The 20,752-nt window shown below is 34.6% G+C and overlaps 2 protein-coding genes across 4 annotated transcripts in view; one reads left to right on the plus strand and one right to left on the minus strand.

The window, feature by feature from the left end:
- Positions 1 to 20,752, minus strand: part of LOC137617233 (afadin- and alpha-actinin-binding protein B-like) — a 402,814-nt gene that overhangs the window by 67,754 nt on the left and 314,308 nt on the right. The gene's annotated exons all lie outside the window — the stretch shown is intronic.
- The window catches only part of LOC137617231 (beta-1,3-galactosyltransferase 5-like), a 78,149-nt gene continuing 58,326 nt past the window's right edge, over positions 930 to 20,752 (plus strand). For both annotated transcript variants that reach the window (XM_068347173.1, XM_068347175.1), the window contains exon 1: positions 930 to 1,183. The gene's annotated coding sequence lies outside the window, so the exon portion shown is untranslated. The remainder of the gene's footprint in view (positions 1,184 to 20,752) is intronic.

Here is a 20,752-nt window from a genome sequence, read left to right on the forward strand (position 1 = left end):
ATTTGAAGATGAATATGTCTATATGGATAACTCAAAAATACATTTTTTTTTGAGTTATGACGTTGTTGTCGCAAGCGAGCGATTTATATCAATATTTATTTCCATGATCGAAGGTGAACGGTTGAATTTTGACGAATCTCATTAATGTTATTTTGTGGAAACTTTTTTTGCAGTCTTTTAACAAATCTTTAACATTACGTCAAGCATGTTAATTCCAATGCGCGTTGCCTTTGAAGAGTTTACACACTAAATATTCATGTTAAAATCACTCATTAACATAAAGATAAAAATATTACCGAGTGCAGTTTAATGCAAGAAAGTTAAACGAGAATGAAATAGCTGATGAGTGTTGCTTATCTTAATTAGCAAATAGAGAAATCAAATATTTTTTAAGTCGCTACAGTAAATGATTTCAAAAGAGTAGTTAAGCCTGTACAACAATAAGCATCCTTAGATCCTTATGGGAATAGCGTAAATTGCTCTATGTTGTCGTAATTTGGGTATTACAGTAGATGACTTTTAAATAAAAAACATGCTTATAAAAAGATAAAGAATAAACATTATTTTTTACATTTTAAGTGTATACAAATGATGACTACCGTATGTATTTTACATGTCATTACAAAATAATTATTTAATATTTTGTTCATCTTTACAATAAAAGATAAAAAAAAAAAAATCATCACTGACGCCACTTTTAAACTAAGTGCCAAGGACTCTTAATCAGTCAATTTTAAACTTGCACCCCCCCCCCCCGACAGCAATTTTCCGTTCACTAAGACCTAAAAGGGGAAGATAAAAATACTCCCACTTTAGCAAGGGGTATCCTTATTGTTATCTCGTAGATAAGCCCATTTCCCAATCAGACGGGCTTATCAAACGGAGGTCGAGCTGATAACGATGCGTTTTCTCTCTGTGGGAGCAGTTCATTCTGTAACCTACGTTTGGTGAGGTGATGGTGACATGTTTTCCAAGGAGGTTTTGGGGGAAATCATAGAGATTTGTGGTCAATGACATTTGTTAATAAGTGATGAAAGTAATTTTGAAGGAATGGATCTTCTTTCGAGTGGAGAGTTGATCTAAATAACTGCAACTAAAACCATCTCTGCGGGAATAAAGCTACAGAAAGATAACCAGAAAACGGCATGGCTTGAAGAATCATCTGGTTATTAAAGAATTTCAGGTAAGGAAGGTAGAAAAATAATTTTCTTAACTAACACAAAATTTATGGTAATGGGAAGGGCGATGGTGGCTGGTACAACACACAACCATACGCTACCGGGATCTACGCGATGTCAGGCAGGGCAGCCGGTGGGGACTCCGGTCCAACCAAAAGCAAAAGAAAGGTCCTTCAAAAGAAGGCAACCGAATGGGGGAAAAAAACACGCTAATAGAAGAAGTAACCAAGTTCAATGACGTCATGGCCGTATCTTGGATACAACATCCTTCGCCACAGCTGTCAAGATAAGCGTTCTACTTTATACAGAACCCATGACGAAGATAATCTACCGTAGATAATTTGGGATGAGATAAGCATGAAATAACCTCCTCAGAGATCTTACCATAATTGGAGCCAATACTGGTATGTAACGATAGTCAAGAAGCCATTTGTAAAATGTAAAAGACAAGACTTGGCAGAAGGACCTATGCAAAAACTTGTGAGCGATTGTGACAACCTTTTCAGGCTGCTCTGAGAACAAGAGACTGTTTTGGTCTTTATACCGTTTAATCTAAGGTAAAAACTTCAGTGATAAAATTAATAAAGAAACTTGAATACTGTTGGGGTTTGTACATCAGACTCTGGATTATAAAAAAGGTGAATCCTTGGTTTGGATTTATAGAGAATTGGGAACGGTTTCCAAACCTTTGGAAACTAGAAGAGCACTCTGAGAGTGCAGACCTTCGCCACGGCAACTTATTTCTTGAAACAAACTTGCCTTTACCCGAATCAATAAAGACCATAGAGGTATTTGAAGTCTGTGTGACAACTATATGCGAACTTGGAGCAAAGGTTAATGAGGTCGTCGACCTTTTGCTCGACCCTGACCTTGAACTTTGAACTGGACTTTCAAAATTAAACAGATTTTAGGTCTCAACATGACAATTAATCCCCGAAAGTTCCACTACTCGATGAGTAAAATTGTGGCCACAAACAGACAAACGGGGGGCGAAAACACAACCTCCTTCCAACTTCGTTGGAGGAGGTAATGATAGGTAAGGAAAGGTTTAATAAATATTTAAGTATTTGAAAATGAAAGAGTAAAGAATAGGCGATGTTATTGGAAAAAAAAAATTTGGTTTGATCCTGTAGCAAAGAGCAAAGTAAGTAACTTGAGCAAATTGTCAAATGTATCTCGAGAAAGGCCAAGATAGTAGTACTTCACCGTGCAGTACCAATATTTGCACTTGAGTCAAAGAACTATATATGTAAGAACTGTGTAGCCGAAGGGATGCTAAATTTATCAGAGCGAAAACTACCGTAGCCTGTATGTGAATTAATAAACTATTCTATTAAATATTACTATACATGGACCATTTGGATAAGTTATATAAAGATTCTTACACAACTCTTTACTCTATTCTTAACCTTACAGCCCCCTTACAATCATATCTGGCCCTGCAACTCAGGTTAATTACAGTCTAATCATCATTTTTTGTGCAGTGGAACGAATGAATGGATATATATCTTGATTCTCAATGAAGTCTTACAACACCAGTTCTTAAGGCTCCAGGATAAGTTCTGAAGGCACATATGAGAAGATGTATTTATATGTGCCTTCAGAACTTATCCTGGAGCCTTAACAACTGGTGTTGTAAGAATTCATTGAGAATCAAGATATATATCCATTCATTCGTTTCACTGCAGAAAAATAACGATTAGACAGTAATCAATTCGAGTTTCAAGGCTATAAATGATTGTAATAGGACTCTATTGTCAAGACTATAGAGTAAAGAGTTGTGTAAGAATGTTTATATAACTTATCCACTTGGTCCATGTGTAGTATAAGCACCACAGGAAAAATCAAAATAGAAAATATATGAATGTCATCTTGCTGGAAGGAAGGAAAGTCTGAAGAAACTTGAGCATTCTATACAGACTGCTGCATTCTGCTGTACACTGCTTCAGCAATCACGAGAATGCAGTATCTTGTGCTGAATCTTCAAGTTTCCTAGACAATGTCCTCTCCTCCAGCACGAGGACATTCCGCCCCATGCTCCAAGAACTTATCCTGGAGCTTTGGGAACTGAAGTTGTGGGATTTCATTGCAAATCAACATTTTTCTCAAATACAAGGTCTTTGGAACACCAACTGGAATTTGGGAGCTTCACTGATGATCTAAATGTCTTTAATAGTATTTTCAATCATTTTTGTGCAAAATATCTTCAATTTTCCTAACTGTTATTTTTAGACTTCTTCTAAGTTTTGTTTGTATGTATGCACTGCCCTTATATGAAGATTACGATTGCTTTGTATGGATGCCCTGACGAAAGCCGTTATTTATTGGCTGAAACAGCTGTCGGCAAAAGTTATATAATTGGAACAGCACAGTAACAAATATTTGTCTTTTCCTTTACACCTCTAACCTTGAAATCATATATATAGAAAGGTAGATAAGCGATGTCCTAAAATATTTCAAGTCACAAGTGCTTTAGTATCTAATGAAAATCGTCTAAGAAAACGACTATGTATATAAATACATCTAACTATACCCCTTTTTTTTCTCTCTCTCTCTCTCTCTCTCTCTCTCTCTCTCTCTCTCTCTCTCTCTAAGTATAAATATATACTATTACTAGGTAAGCTACAATCCTTGTTGGAAAAACAGGATACCATAAGACCAAGGGCTCCAACAGAGAAATATAGTCAAGTGAGGTAATGAAATAAACAAACTACAAGAGAAGAAATGAACAATTAAAGTAATATATTTCAAGAAGAGCAACAACATTAAAATGGATCTTCCATATATAAACTATAAAAACTTCAAAATAAAAACAAGAGGAAGAGAAATAAGATAGAATAGTGTACCCGAGTGTACCCTCAAGCAAAAGACAGTGGTGGACAATGGTACAGAGACTATGGTATTACTCAAGACTAGAGAACAATGGTGTGAATTTGAAGTGGCCTTCTCTTAGAAGAAATGCTTACCACAGCTGAAGAATTTCTGCTATCCTTACCAAAGGGAAAGTAGCCACTGAACAATTGCCATATAGTAGTTAACCCCTTAAGTGAAGAATTGTTTGGTAATATCCGTGTTATCAGGTGAATGAAGACAGAGGACTGTGGAAAGAATAGGCCAGACTATTCGATGTGTAGGCAAAAGAAAAATGAACCGTAAACAGAGAGAGGGATCCGATGTAATACTGTCTGGCCAGCCAAAGACCCAATAATGCTCTAGCGATAGTATCTCAACTGGCGACTGGTTCCCTGACCAACCTATTACTCTCCTACCGATATATATATATATATATATATATATATATATATAGAGAGAGAGAGAGAGAGAGAGAGAGAGAGAGAGAGAGAGAGAGAGAGAGAGAGAGAGAGAGAGAGAGAGAGAGGTATAGCTGTGTATGTATATATATATATATATATATATATATATATATATATATATATATATATATATATATAGAGAGAGAGAGAGAGAGAGAGAGAGAGAGAGAGAGAGAGAGAGAGAGAGAGAGAGAGAGAGAGAGAGAGATATAGCTGTGTATGTATATATATACATATATATATATATATATATATATATATAGAGAGAGAGAGAGAGAGAGAGAGAGAGAGAGAGAGAGAGAGAGAGAGAGAGAGACTCCCAAACTTTAATGTGATATCAGTCAATAGCTCAACTCCAAGAGGGAAAATACGAAAAAAGTACCGAGTACTTTCGTGTTATTATTACACATTTCCAAATTACAAAGAACGCAGTAAGACAACTGCTTTTTACACTTAAAAACATCGGGTAACGAATAGAAAATCGTGTAACCATAAAATAACTAATATTATTATTATTACTTGCTAAGCTACAACCCTTGTTGGAAAAGCAGGATGCTAAAAGCCCAAGGGCTCCAACAGGGAAAATAACCCAGTGAGGAAAGGAAATAAGGAAATAAACTACGAGAAGTTTAAGAACAATGATAACATCAAAATACATCTTTCATAAACTATAAAAGCTTCAAAATAACAGAGGATAAATACTTTACAATAACAAGAAGAGAAACAAGATAGAATACTGTGCCCGAGTGTATCCTCAAGCAAGACCATGATACAGAGGCTATGGCACTATCCAAGACTAGAGAACAAGGGTTTGATTTTGGAGTGCCCTTTTTCTAGTTGAGCTGCTTACCACAGCTAAGGAGTCTCTTCTACCCTTACCTAGAGAAAAGTAGCCACTGAACAATTACAGTGGAGTAGTCAACCTCTTGAGAGAAGAAAAATTGTTTGGTCATTACACTGTTGTCAAATATATGAGGAAAGAGGAGAATGTGTAAAGAATAGGCCAGACTATTCTGTGCATGTGTTGGCGAAGATGAAATGAGCCGTAACCAGAGAGACGGATTCAATGTATTACTGTCTGGCCCAGGGATGGGGAACCTGCGGCTTTAAGGCCGCATATGGCCTTCTGGACCTTCAAGTGCGGCCTTCTACAGCCTTTGATATATGTACAGTATGTGTAGTATATTTCTGCTTTGACACTGAATATTGTGTTTGAAATCATTCTACTGTATGTACACACATACAAATATGTACACATAGACAATAGGAAAGTTGTGTTCAGTGATGTACCTCCCAGAGAATGGAAGCAATTTTTCCTTAAATTCAATGAATCCTAACTTAACACAACTAGCAGTTTTTCCTTGTCAGCTGCAACAGCTGTTGTAGCTGACAAGGAAAAACTGCTAGTTGCAGTGAGTAAGTGATTTAATGTATGATGGACGAGAGTTCCTGTTTTGCCCATCTCCTCACTGTGATCTCGTTTAGTTTTAAATGAGTCAACAGGTTCCAGATTTTTGGCATAAAAATATTTTATTTGTGCTTTCACAAATGAGTTTTGATTGTATGAAAAACAGCTTCCCTTAGGTAACCTTAACGCAAGGACAAGAGGAACAGACATTTTAACAACTTCAATAAGCAATGTCACAAAGGAGGACTAAATTTTACTTCCTTATTATAACAAGTTATGTACTAATGGTGTTCCAGCTATGATGGCTAAAAACTAGGGATTTATTGAACATCTTAAGAAGGCAAATAATTGATTTTTTCAATGAAAACAGCTAAGTGTGTTTAAACATATACAATATTTTACTGAGATGTTGCATTTATGTGATTGTTTAAAAAGTACCTACTTGCCAATATAAAATATTTGAAAAGGTTATAGTGTTGATATTTGTAAGCTATCTTTTCAAAAGGATTGATACTATTTTATTTATCACTTCAATACAAAGGACCTACTTGCTTAACTAAAGTAATTTGAAAATGACATGCTTTCGATATTATTCATTTACTTAAGGTAGTTTGAAAACTACCCAAACTTGAATGAAATATTTAAAAAAATTAGTTTTCAATATAATTAATTTACTGATTACTTGTATAAAAAGTACTTCATTCAAATATTTGAAATTGTAATGCTTTAAATTTTCATAAACCTGTCACTCTTTCTTTAGATTACTAATAGATTACTTGGAGGATAAAATAACCAACAAAATTCTATGCGGCCTTAAGGAGCATTGAGGAATTGCAAGATGGCCTTCATCCAAAAAAGGGTTCCCCACCCTTGGTCTGGCCAGTCAAGGGCCCAGTAACTCTCTAGCGGTAGTATCTCAACGAATGGCTGGTAGCTTGCCTAACCTACTACGTATAGTAGAATAATGACTAAAACATTATCAAATATTCATTACTACAACGAAACACTCCAAGCAATATAGCCACAGAGAAGGTCATTATCAATAAAAGAAAATAACGTTATTGGCCCTTTCCTATTACAATAGACAGTTATAAGAATATGTCACTAAAATGGAAAACATATGTATGAAAAAATTCACACACACACACACACACTATATATATATATATATATATATATATATATATATATATATATATATATATATAAATATATATATATATATATATATATATATATATATATATGTGTGTGTGTGTGTGTGTGTGTGTGACATATGTATATAAACATAAACATGATAATGACATAAAACTTGAATTTATTAGAACCATGAAAAAGTAATAAACCAAGAAATTGATAACATCCTTAATAAAATTCCCGGTAAATAATCATCCAGTATATGAATAAGAAATGTAAATTCACTACATGAAAATCAGCGTTCAAAAATTCGATCATAAAGATTTAATGAACGTATTCAAGATTAGCAATAAAGATCCACACATTCACTTCAATGTGGCATAAATATTCAAAATGTGTGTGTGTGTGTGTGTGCGTGTGAAGGGGGAGGAATTTTACCTTATTAATTATGGTAAATTTAAAAGACTTAAGCCTAAAATACACGTTCAAAAAACGAGTCAAAATTTTGCATCAAAATTTTGACGGCCAACTTTGATACAAAATTTTGATGCATAATTGCCCACACACGTTTAGGCGTTTTTCCCATCAAAATTCAGTATCGTCAAAATCTTCGACATGGATGCATCAGTGGCCATAGCACTAGTGTTGGCATTAGACTGTGATAAACCTCCTGGTAAACGTCGGAAATGGTCTCAAAAGACTAAAAAGTTTGATAAAAATTTTGACAGGAGCCCACACACGCATCAAAAATTTGACGACTCGTCAAAAAATATCAAACGGATTTCATCAATCAAAATTTTGCTTCAAGTATTTTTTGACATCAAAACGTCCTACACACACTCAAATTATATATCAAAATTTTGATGCAAAATTTTGACGCTTTTTTTGAACGTGTATGGGCCCCTTAAGAGTTAAGTAGAAAATAATCAAAGAAACCAAGACCACACCAAGCCCTTATCAATAAAATTTAATATAATACTAAGATATCCGAAAATACAAATGTATTCTGATAGTATAACCAAGTGAATTAGGCGTAAATGAAACCTAATCTTATCAAAGCTTATCTAAAAGCTTATAATTTTTAATATTAAACTTTCACTATCTACCGAAAGTTATTTGCTCAAAAATCTATTTTAGATAAAATGGAACTCTTACCCGGCTATTTCCTTATTTTAAAATAATACGACGTATTTAATGCTTGGAAGGTCAACTAACATTAATGATTTTCTAAATATAAATGCGAATTAAAAAGAGATTACGAATTGCCAAGCCTTTTAATTTCAGACCTGCAGCTGTTGGCGATCGTTATCTAATGTGACTGAGTATGTAAATTGGTTCCGGTTGCAAGAGATTATATGAGTAAATATACACTAAAACATTCTCGATGGAAATTGGTGCTTTGAATAATATCTATACTATAAATGTGTGCTCAATCTACGATCTATCTAGACACGAAAAATGTATTAATTACGACGAATATTTATAAGGAAAAACTTATGTAGCTTTGCAACTCGTGTTAAAACAGTCTCTCTCTCTCTCTCTCTCTCTCTCTCTCTCTCTCTCTCTCTCTCTCTCTCTCTCTCTCTCTCTCTCTCTCTCTCTCTCTCTTTCTATATATATATAAATATATATATATATATATATATATATATATTTCTCTCTCTCTCTCTCTCTCTCTCTCTCTCTCTCTCTCTCTCTCTCTCTCTCTCTCTCTGTATACATACATACATATATATATATATGTATATATATATATATATATATATATATATAATAATTATATATATATATATATACACAAAGAGAGAGAGAGAGAGAGAGAGAGAGAGAGAGAGAGAGAGAGAGAGAGAGAGAGAGAGAGAGAGAGGAGAGAGAGAAATGCAACCGTTTCTAGTCCGCTGTTGGCCAAAGGCTTTGGGGTTTGGCCAGTGTTACTCACCATGCTGGCCACTGCGGATTGGTGATGGTGGAGCATTATCACATCGCTCACAGCACACCAACCTAGCATGTGTGGCCCTGACTAATACAGCTATGCTAATCCTAGCGATACGCAAACCCTTTCACCACGCTAAGGTATCCCCACTCAGAAAAGGATATATACCGGTTTATATATATATATATATATATATATATATATATATATATATATATATATATATACATATATATATATATATATATATATATATATATATCCTGAACGAATCCAAGTGATAATGCATTAATCATTTCATACACACACAGAGGGCTTATCAGCAGTGAGTCAAACCCTCAGGTACATTGCATTATTCCCTTCGATAACGTTATTTCTATGCACTCTCTCCTCTTGCTTTGGAGTCCTTTCTTTCGAATACTTCCTCCATCCACTTTACTCAGATTTTTCTAGTTATTCTTCTTCTTCCCACTGTTTCCAGTTGTATAATTACGTTACTAAATATTGCATTCATTACGGAATATATCGTTCGGATCCTATTTCTTTTTATTATAGTCTGTATATCAATTCATCGTCATCTTCATCTCCTCCTACGGCTATTGACGCAAAGGGGCTCGGTTAGATTTCGCCAGTCGTCTATAGCTTGAGCTTTTAATTCAATACTTCTCCATTCATCATATACTACTTCACGCTTCATAGTCCTCAGTCATGTAGGTCTGGGTCCCCCAATTATTTTAGTGAACTAATCTCTCTCAGGAAGTGCGAAGAGCATGCCCAAACCCTCTCCATCTACCCCTCATCACGATCCCATTCACATATGGCGCTCGAGTAATCTCTCTTATAGCTTCATTTCTAATCCTGTCCTGCCATTTAACTCCCAATATTCTTCTGAGGGCTTTGTTCTCAAATCTGCTAATTCTATTGGAGATTGTTTCATTGTCATACTACGACTCATGTCCAGATGGTAATACCGATATCACTAAACTGATATATAGTCTGATTTTTACATGGAATTTTAGGCGATTTGATTTCCAAATTTTACTTAACCAAGCCATTGTCTGATTTGCTTTTTTCAATCTTTCACTAAACTCTAATTATAAAGGCCCTGTATTGGAGATCATCGTTCCTAAATATTTAAATGTTTCTACCTCATTAATCCTTTCTCCTTCCAATGATATATCATCTTCAATTGCATACTCCGTTCTCATCACCTCTGTCTTTTTTTCTATTTATATTGAGCCCAAACTCGTGTGATATTTCATGCATTCTGGTAAGCAAGCATCGCAAATCACGTGGTGTTCTGCTTACAAGGGCAGCATCATCAGCACACTCTAAGTCTGCTAATTTCCTATTACCAATCCACTCCAATCCTTTTCCATCATTTCCGATTGTTCTACACATTACAAATTCCACGAGGATAAACAACATGGGTGACAACACACTCCCTTGGAGTACTCCGCTGTTCACCGGAAATTCATTTGATAAGACCCCAGTAACATTAATTTTGCACCTGCTATGCTCACGAACATACTTAATTGAATTCACATATCCAAGAGGAATTCCAAAATAACGCAGGCTTCTCCACAAAATTGGTCAGTGCACACTATCAAAGGTTTTTTTATAGTCCACAAATACCATCAAAAGGGGATTTCTATATTCTACGCATTGCTGTACATGTCTCAAAATGAAAATTTGGTCAGTGCAGCTTCTTCCTTTTCTAAATCCTGCTTGTTCATCTCTGTTTTTCACCAATCCTTCTTTCCAGTCTCATTAGAATAAGCATATTAAATATTTTCATAACAACTAGCGTAAGTGCTATGCCTCTGTAATTATTGCAGGTCTCCTTTTTTGCAATTTTGACCAACACTCCTAACTCCCATTCATCAGGTTTGCCTATTCATGACACATCCTAGAAAATAATCTTGTAAGTATTCTGGGAGTTACTTCATTTTCGGCCAGTATCATCTCGGCAATTATTCCATCGTATCCAGGGGCTTTCCATCTCCTGAGTTTTTTAATGATAGCTTCGAATTCAAAAACACTGAATTCATTCATATGCACATCAAGGTCATCATCAGCTTCAGGCATATCAATCAAATTATTCCTTTCGTATCTCCTATTCATAACCTCACTAAAGTGTTCCATCCAACGTTGTCTTTCTTCATCTTCTGCTGTTATAACATATCCATCTCTCTTTTTGATGGGTATATGCTTCTTCTTTGCCCCAGTCGAAATTTCATTAACAATTCTATGAGCGATTCTTACACCATAGCCACTCTCTGAGTTCAGAGCTTTGTCACCCTCATCTGCTTTACTGTCTAAATATTCTTCCCAGTCATTCCTGGCTTTTCTTTTGACATCTCTATCAATACTGGAATACTAAGCATGCTCTATCTTGTAATTTTCATTACTTCTTCGAAAACTTTCAACAATAAATTTTTGTCTTTGCCTCCTTTTTATAGTATACCAAGTATCATCTGATATCCATGGCTTTCTCCTTTTAACTGCATGTCCCAAGACTTCACTACCAACTGACTGATATATGTTCTTAATACCACACCATCCTTCATTAATTGTCTGCTCTTCGTCTCTTAAAGTCTCTAAAACTGCAAATCAATTCCTACAGTCAATTAAAAATGTTTCTCTGAGCTCTTCTTATAAAATTTTAGTTGCATCAAACCTGGGTATTCTATCTACCTTTGTGTTGGGTGCTTTCAGGAGCTGGTGATTACTACCAATATCTGTACCTCTATGGCTTCTTACATTTCTCAGTCCTCCTTCTCTCTTTATTAATAGCAATGTGATCTATTTGATTTTTGTAATTGCCACACGGTGAAGTCCATGTATATTTGTGGATGTACTTGTGCTGGAAAGTAGTACCTCCAAATGACAAGATTGTTTGCTGAACAGAAACTAATGAAATGTGTTCCATTTCCATTTGCAATTTCGCCAAGACCCTCGACACCCTTCACATTCTCTATCCCCTGATTATTTCATCCAACTTTAGCCCAGAAGTCGCCAATCACAATTTTCATATCTCTTTCTGGCATCTCATCTATTACACTCTGCAGTTCTTCATAGTATTCATCAGTTAATTTGAGAAATTTGTTTATAAATTGAAGAATAAAGGATTATACGCTGTTTTAAGCTTATAAGAATATAGTTTTGGTTGTACTCTTAGTTATAAATCATACAGACTACATTTTTCCTTGTTATATCATTTATTTCGTAAGTGCTTTACCACATGCCGTTCATATTTTACAAATCTTGCATAACTGTCATGACATACACTTGATACACACTTGTGTCTTCTTTGTCTAAACTCAGTATATCGGTTTTACTTCCTCAATTTGATCAGGAGCCTTGTGAGAATGCCAATTATAAATTCTAGCCGAGAGTCACTAGCCCAGTGTCAGGCAAGCGTGTGACATATCCTTGGCTGTTTATCATCATTTTTATTATCATTATTAGCTAAGCTACAACCCTATTTAGATAAGTAGGGCTTAAACAGGGAAAAATAGCCCAGTGAAGAACTAAAACAAGGTAATAAATAAACTAAAAGGGATGTAATGAACAATTAAAATTAAATATTTTAAGAACAGTAACGTCATTAAAATAAATCTTTCATATATAAACTATAAAAAACTTAAAAAAAAACAAGAGGAAAAGAAAGAAGAGAGTATATTGTGCCCCATTGTACCCCAAAGCAAGAGAACTCTATCCCAATTCAGTGGAAGGCCATGGTACAGAGGCTATGGCACTACCCAAGATTACAGAACAATGGTTTGATTTTGGAGTGCCTTTCTAAAAGAGCTGCTTAATATAGCTAAAGAGTCTCTTGATATCTTACTAGGTGGGAAGTAGCTACTAAACCATTACTGTGCAGTAGGGATGTCAGACACGCTTGTGTGATATCTCCTTGTCTGTTTAACATCTTTACAGACTGATGTGAAAGTTGGAGCAAATTTTTGAAATACGAAAATAAGCCATGAGACATGAATATTCAATTCCCTGCGTATGGTAAGCAGCTCTTCTACGAGAATGACACTCCAAAATCAAACTTTGTTCTCTAGTCTTGGGTAGTGCCATAGCCTCTGTATCATGGTCTTCCACTGTCTTGGGTTAGAGTTCTCTTTCTTGAGGTACCACTCGGGCACACTATTTGTCTTATTTCTCTTCCTTTTGTTTTGTTGAAGTTTTTATAGTTTATATAGGAAATATTTATCTTGATATTGTTACTGTTCTTAAGATATTTCCTTTTTCCTTTCCTGACTGGGCTATTTTCTCTTTTGGAGCCCGTGGTCTTATAACATCCTGCTTTTCCAACTAAGGTTGTATCTTAGCAAGTAAAATAATAATAATAATGATAATAATAATAATAATAATAATATTAAATAAATAAATAAAGCTAACGTTTGATTACGAATTTATTGTCTTCAGAATACAACGAAAAATCGGTTTTGAAAAATCTTATATTTCAATAAACTTTAGATACCACCGCCATTTTCCCAATTCCCTTTTCGTCACGACATTAAGGAACTATCTTAAACAAAGGAAACAGTAAAGGCGAAAGCGAAAAGGAGACATACAGGAGCTATGGAAAATTCCGACATATTTTTCATAAAATTTCGTTCAGTGAAGTATATTTATTAGCTTTCAAAATTACATGATAATCAGAATTTGCAAATATACGCACACAGTTATTCCTCAGTGACGTGAGAAAATAAATACTTTACTTCTTCATGTCTTTTATGGGTCTTATGGGCGATAGTTTTGAGCAGGGTTTAAACTTGAGCATGTAGGCATTACCTTAGACGCTGCTGTTTTTTACCCTAGATTACCTTAAAATTTCCTTAAATTTGAGGCTAGTAAAACAGAAATTCCCACACAAATATTACCTAAAAATATATCGAAACCACGCAAATTACCTGAAACAAATTACCTCAAAAGCTTAAATTAAAACTTTTCCAATTTCCTTAAATTTGAAGCTAGTGCAACCAAAATTACCACACAAATATTACCTTAAAAATATTTTGAAACCACGCAAATTACCTGAAACAAAGGTAATTACCTTAAAAGCTTAAACCTTGGTTTTGAGTGATATTGCGTAACGTAAGAGGAAGTGTGGTATACCATCGTGGAAGTTGACAGTTGCTGTATCACAACTGGAAAGTTGCCAGTTACTCTATTATAATAAAAAAGTGCACCATAACTTTTCATAGCGAATGTACAGTCACTCATATAAGTTGATGGATGTCCGGGTGTTTAAGAGAGATTTCCATTTCACCCCTTTCTGGACGACAGGTGTCTGGGAGTGCGAAATCGGTCAACTGTATAGTTGAATATTTGACCGGTCTCGCGCTCCCAGACACCTGTCGTCCAGAAAGGTGTGGAGTATAAATCTCTCTCAAACACCCGGACATCCATAAACTTATATGAGTGACTGTACATGGAGGAAAAAACTGAACATGAACAGGATGTGTGCCCTGGACAGCTGTGTTCATACATGCATGAGTCACAATCTCTGCTATCTACAAACGTGAGAGAGATAACAAGTGTATGACCACTTTTGACTGTATTACTTTTGTTTTACATTTTGTATTTTACAAAGGGTTTGTTTTATGGGAATTAGACCACTAAAATAGTGATTACTGCCTTTTTTATAATTTTATTTTTTTTGGCTTCAACTAGGTAAGGTTCTTTTACTTAGAATTTTATTTTTTGTGCGTATATATGCACACGAACGCACACACAGTTATATATGTTTATATGATGTGTCTATGCACATACAGTATATATATATATATATATATATATATATATATATATATATATATATATATATAAATGATATACATATTGTATATACATAGATATCTTATATACATACACACAAAACAGAAAACATATGTATATATATATATATATATATATATATATATATATATATATATATATATATATATTACAAACTTTGTTTCGAATCATGGCATAGGTTCGAATCCTTGCCCAGCCAAAATCATTCATAATAATTGAATTTCCAGTGGCACACATTCACAAAGGTAGAATTTGATATGAAATACATACATACACACACACACACACACACACACATATATATATATATATATATATATATATATATATATATATATATATATATATATATTATTTTAGATGTGAAAATCTCTCCTTCACTAAGTTCTCTACAACACAAGGACTCCAACCTTGACAGATACTGCGAGAGGGCGTAAGCTTTGTTTTCGTTATCTTTTCAATTCGGCCAAATTCATCGGCGTATCAGAGACACGATTGTACCAAGAGTACGGTAGAACTCTAATGCCAGCAGAGATAGACCAGTTCAAGTGGGTAAAAGAGACATATATACAATTAACAATGAATGCAGATAAGAATCGAGAGATTGGTGCAATGAACATTGTGAAGATTTTCAATCTAATGGAGAGAGGATTTCAGATTTGTTGTAACCGTCGTTGTTATTATTATTATTATTATTATTATTATTATTATCATTATTACTTGCTAAGCTACAACCTTAGTTGGAAAAGCAGGATGCTATAAGCCCAGGGGCTCCAACAGGAAAAATAGCCCAATGAGGAAAGGAAACATGGAAAAATAACATATTTTAGGAACAGTACCAACATTAAAAAAAAAAAAAACTTCTATATAAACTATAAAAACTTTACCAAAGTAAGAGGAAGAGAAATACGAAAGAAAAGTGTGCACGAGTGTACCCTCAATAATTTTCGTTTAAAACTTTTGTGACTTAAAGGTTTCATTTTATTAACATTTGGACAGAGACCAATAGTCTCCATTTGATGAGTTAGTGTTTGAAAGACTTCGTAGCATAATTATGTATTGGGGGATATTAAAATTACAAAGGTTTACATCTTCTCCTTCTTTGTCTGCATCTTTTCCCACCTTTATGTGGGGTCGATGTTTCTGGCCAGCGTTCTCCATCTACCTCTGTCCCACACTTCATCACCGGTTAATCCCTTTGAGCGAAGGTCATCCTTGATACAGTCCATCCACCTTCGCTTTGGTCTCCCTCTCCTTCTCGTTCCCTGTACCTCCATTTCCATCACTCTCCTCCCAATATACTGTTCATCTCTTCTCATGACATGACCATACCACCTCAGTCTACTTTATAAAAGGTTTACGTCTTCATATGCAAGAAAAGATACTGATGAATGATAAAACACAAACAAGCCAACCAAAACCTTCTTGTTCTCAATCCAACTTCCGGCAAATAACTTTCACTAGGAAAGCAATAAAATGGAATAAAATGTTATCGAGTAAAACTCAGTAAAGGAAAGAAAAGATAAAAAATATTATTATTAAAGTGATTAAAATCATTATAATTGAAATTATAAATTTTTTTTTAAACAGGTTCATGATGCTAACATATCCAAATAAATATAGTTTTTTTTAGTTTCATTAACTATTTTCTTATTTAACGAATATAACTTCATATACGAATGGCGATTACTTAAATCAAGAGTAATATCTTAAAACCTTTATACTTCATAAAACATCATTATTATTTCTTGTTTCATCAACTGTTTCTGTCGTTTGGGGCATTTCAGTTTTTTTCCAGACTACGGGGTAGACTGTGTTATTAAAAAATCCTTTCAGTCAATAAAATCTCACGGCTAGAAAGAGACCTTTCTTTCATTTTCTAAGAATGTATACATTTTATCTTGTCCAAATCGACATTTTCATCCTCTGTTCATTAATATATTAGATATTAATGTCATTTCTTATGTTCAAAATAAGATGAAAATTCCTCAGTGAGACAATGATGGAATTGGATATGAAAAATATCAGTCTTATAATCTTATAATGACAACAATCCTGGAATTGAATCAGTAGTTATCATTATTGATAAGAAGTGAAATAAAGTTGTATTTAGTAATTCATTCTAAACGATAGGGAAGTCTATCTGAGCTTTTTAAGACCAGGGGAAAACACAGAACTGCTATATGGATTTGATTGGAATGGAAGGAATAATTTGGACAAAATATACAAGCGTTTAGGTCTATGAAGTCATCCAGCGTCTAAGTGCAACCAGGAGAAAAAAAACTAATTGCAAAATGAAGTAAAAGTTAAAAGAGGTTGTACAGCAAGAAGGAAGAAAAGAAGTATAGGCGGATGTTAAGTAGAAGGATATAAAACAAAAGCAGCGAAGAAGGTGGCGAATGAACTAAAAAAAAAAAAAAAAAAAAAAAAAAATTAAACGCAACTACCACTTTATCAATGCTTGCAACGCACCTTCTGCCCCTATGAGAAAACTATAGCATAAGAAGGAAATCCCTTCTGATGAAACACTAATTCGATTACTGTTCCTTTCACCAGGTTGTTTATTTTTTCCCTATATTCTCTACCCCCCCCCCCTCCCTTTTTTCCCCTTGAATGAAGGGCTACACAATAACACTGGAGTTGTCAGTGAATATAGAAATCTTTAGTTTCTCTTTCCAAGAACATATGATAAAATTTTTGAGCTAACACTTTAATAATATACCTTAATATATCGCCTTCAAGTAGTTCATCAACGAACTCGATGGATCCTTTAACCTCAGGTTTTAATTCTTTACTAAGAGGATTATTTCTTCCTTTCCGCTATTCCTTTGAAGTAAACATATCTTCCACACTCTTGGCCCCCAGTTCATTATACTCATATATCCGCCGTTCCACTTTGACACAAATCTTTCTGAAATTCCGTTATCTCTCTCTCTCTCTCTCTCTCTCTCTCTCTCTGTCGCAAATAGACATGTTTGTGTGTTTGTATGAGTTTGTTTGTGAACAGCTTCCTGGTCATAATTTGAATCGTAATGACACTTGCAGGGATTAACTGTTCTGTAAAAAGCTAGAAATTATTAAATTTTGGAAGGTCAAGGTCAAAGATCAAGGTCAAGGTCAAGCAAAATGTCCAATTCACGTAACCAGGCATTTATTGTTGAATAATTTTTGATAACATTCACAATCATTTAAACGATTTCATTTATCACGAATTAAAACTTAGCGAGAATGAATGAAAAAAGTAACATCAAACACTTGAAAATTATATTTTTAGTGACTAAAATTAATATTTCACTGATCGAGTGAAATACCATTTGCAAATCTTTCGTGTGAATGAAAAATATAACAAATTATTATTATTATTATTATTATTATTATTATTATTATTACTAGCTAAGCTACAACGAATTATAATAAACATTTTCAATCTAAGGAAATAAATGGCAAGCTGTTTGCATCATTTAATTTTAAAGGCCACTCATGAATAGCAGGGACAGGGGACACTGACATTTCCCTATTGAGTAGGACAATACCATAGAGACTGACCATATATACATATGATCAGTGCCCAAGTCCCCTCTCCACATAAGGTAGGACCAAGGAGGGCCAGGCAATGGCTGCTGATGACTCAGCAGATAGACCTACAGGCTTTCCAAAACCTCCCATCCTTGGATCACAAGGATGGTGTGGTTGTAGCGACCAAAGAAAGTAACGAGTTTAAGCAGGACTCGAACCCCCGTCTTGCGTTCACCGGTTGGGGACGTTAGAATGTTAATAATAAATTAACAATAATTCATTTGAAATGCGTTATGATTAACCATTACACATATCGAATGAAGGAATTAATATTTCACAATTTTGTGTTGTCAATTCTACATTCACATCACAAAGAATTATAACTTCATTGTAACATTTAATATAATTTAATTTAATCTAATATAAAATCGCTATTTTCCCCTCATTTAGATATCTAATTAAATTTGCATTCTATTATAAATTCCTTTTGAGTACCTAAATAAAAGATAATATAACATTCAATACACACTGTCCTCTCAATGGATGTTTATTTCAGATACGAACTCACTCTCTCTCTCTCTCTCTCTCTCTCTCTCTCTCTCTCTCTCTCTCTCTCTCTCTCTCTCTCTTGTCCCATCTGTCGTTTCCTGTGGTTTCGAAGTTTGTCTTATCAGAAACTTTCCTTTCTCGTAGTAGTCACAAGAATACACACACACACACACACTCTCACCGTCAATGACCATAGGTGTCAGGATGCCAGAAAACTTCAAATAAATCAATCAGTCAATCAATCACACACACATACACACACACACACACACACACACGTACACGTGTGGTCCTGTCGTACAGTACTTGGATGATGATTTCTAGGACCTTGTTCGATCCCGGACTATCGGTCACAAGTTTACCAATCAGTGAGTGAGTACCACTCAAGCTACGACCAGGGAGGGCCAGACAATGGCTGCTGATGCTTCAGCCGGCAGACCCCATAGGCTCCCCCAAAACGCCCCCCCCCCATCCTTAGCTCACAAGGATGGTGAGGTTGCAGTGACCAAAGGAAATGACCAGTTTTGAATGGTGCTCTCTAGTATCAGGACTTTGAGTTCATACAGACCTATTTCGAACTTACCCTTCATCTCAAATGGGCTCGAATATATAACACTTGAACAACTAATCAGTTCTTTGGAAAGAATAGAAGCATTGCCAGATAACCAGTCAGCTCACAATAATTACATTCTAATGAGACAGCCATATGTTCTGCTATAAACGATCTGATGGAAATGACGAACGAGGAATAATATGGCATCCTGATTTTACTTGATAGCTTAGTGCAGTTGTGCATGAACTACTATTAAATGATTTACGATCCACTAGTCTTGATAATGAAGCTCTTTAGTATTTAAAGGATTACCTGTGTGACAGAAAGAAATAAGTACGGATAGGATATACATATTCATCTTCATTTAGTTGAACGTGTGGCCTTCTTATCTGGTTCCATCTCAGACGAAAAGGTTTGGCGCCCTGTGGGATTAATGACGTCCCCCCACAAAAAAAAAAGAAAGAAAAAAAAACCCGAGAATGACTTTTTTTAAGAAAAAAAAATCGAGAATGACTTTTCTAAAAAAGAAAAAAAATCGAGAATGTCTTTTCTAAAAAAAAAAAAAAATAAATAAATTCGAAAATGACTTTTCTAAAGATATAAAAAATGTAGCTACAATATAATCACCACCAGCAGCAATCTGTTCTAATTTATAATCACAAAGAGCATTACCATCAACACTTTAGTTGTAAAATCTATAATCAGGGCTTCATGCTTTTAACGACTCTAAACTTTAACACTTGTATCCATGACCTGTACTTGGGGCTCCACTGCTGTATTATTATTATTATTATTATTATTATTATTATTATTATCATTACTAGCCAAGCTACAACCCTAGTTGGAAAATCAAGATGGTATAAGCCCAAGGGCTCCAACAAGGAAAAATATCCCAGTGAGGAAAGGAAATAAGGAAATAAATAAATGATGAGAATAAATTAACAATATATCATCCTAAAAACAGTAACAGCGTCAAAACAGATATATCCTATATAAGCTATTAACAACATCAAAAACAGATATGTCATATATAAACTATAAAAAGACTCATGTCAGCCTGGTCAACATAAAAACATTTGCTGCTAATTTGAACTTTTGAAGTTCTACTGATTCAACTACCCAATTAGGAAGATCATTCGTTCCACTTACAATGCTCATCGGCCTTTGTATCCATGACCATCATTTGATTCAACTGTACTTCTTTAATTCCTCACCCAAAGCTTTCCAGCGTCTAGATTTCTTTCTATGGTCACTGTTTGTTTTCTATTATTATTATTATTAATTGCTAAGCTACAACCTTAGTTGGAAAAGCAGAATGCTATAAGCCCAGGGGCTCCAACTGGGAAA

Source organism: Palaemon carinicauda, chromosome 23, assembly GCF_036898095.1.
Source record: "Palaemon carinicauda isolate YSFRI2023 chromosome 23, ASM3689809v2, whole genome shotgun sequence".
Lineage (NCBI taxonomy): Eukaryota > Metazoa > Arthropoda > Malacostraca > Decapoda > Palaemonidae > Palaemon > Palaemon carinicauda.